Here is a 1087-nt window from a genome sequence, read left to right on the forward strand (position 1 = left end):
CCATGGGAGGCCTGCCCCTTTCTGAACAGAAACAGAGGAGGAGGGGATGGGGGAGAGCTGAGGGGAGGTGGGTAGAGGTATCAGGAGAAGAGGAGGGAGGGGGAAAATACTGTGGTTGAGATGTAAAATAAATGGAAAAAAATAATAAAAAAAGAAATAATGTTCACCATTGCTATTCTGGTCTCTCATGGTTGTATTTACTAAAGCCTCCCACAATTCCGTCTTATGTATGTAACATTAGGTTTTTACAACTCCAGGTTATGTGGAGTGTTTGAATATACCTATCATAGACTCTTTGGATGGCAATTTAAGAGTGTATGTATTGCTAAAGGGAAGATGAGGGCAATAGAGAAATCCCCCAGGACAATCCAATATGATTCAGTTGAATAATTAAGCGTCTGCATATGAAATAAGGATAATGCGCCAACCCTTCTTGAAATAAGTCTGAGATTTCATAAATGACATTTTAAAAAATATTTCTAGTTCATGTAGTCCAAAGATTAGAAGTAGTCTTTTAGTGTTCAGCCACACATATCAAACTATACAGTTTGAACTGTATGTCTTATAAACACTCCCCCAAAGGGCTACCTCATCTCCAAAAGTCTGAGGGGATATTCCTGAATGAATGTATACAGATAGAACTTACTAAGGTCACTTTTACAGCAAACAAAATTCCTCATAAAAGGGGCATTCTGCTTTCCCAGAGTATTCTGTCAGTTGCCTACTTCTCCTCCTAGACGTTCCCATTATGCTTCTCACACAGCTGTCAGCAGAGCGAAGACATTTTGCTTTCAAAACAGAGGTGGGGGTCGTGAAAGGGAGACAGGGAGAGTTATGTGATAATAAGCCTGTTCATCATGGTTGCCACAGTAACGACCGAAGCAAGGAAACCATGACAACCAGAACACTTAATGGAGAGCAAGGTGATTTGACGAGAAGAGCAGGGCTCCGCTTACAGGGAAATGCTTTGTTAACCTGGAGCATTTCTTCAGCTAATTATCTGCTTCCCTTCCCAATATCTCTAATGAATATGCTTTCTCAGGTGGGCTGAATGGAGACAGTGTTTTTGTTTTGTTTTGCTTTGTTT

Source organism: Peromyscus californicus, unplaced genomic scaffold, assembly GCF_007827085.1.
Source record: "Peromyscus californicus insignis strain IS unplaced genomic scaffold, ASM782708v3 Scaffold_10__1_contigs__length_136768540, whole genome shotgun sequence".
NCBI lineage: Eukaryota > Metazoa > Chordata > Mammalia > Rodentia > Cricetidae > Peromyscus > Peromyscus californicus.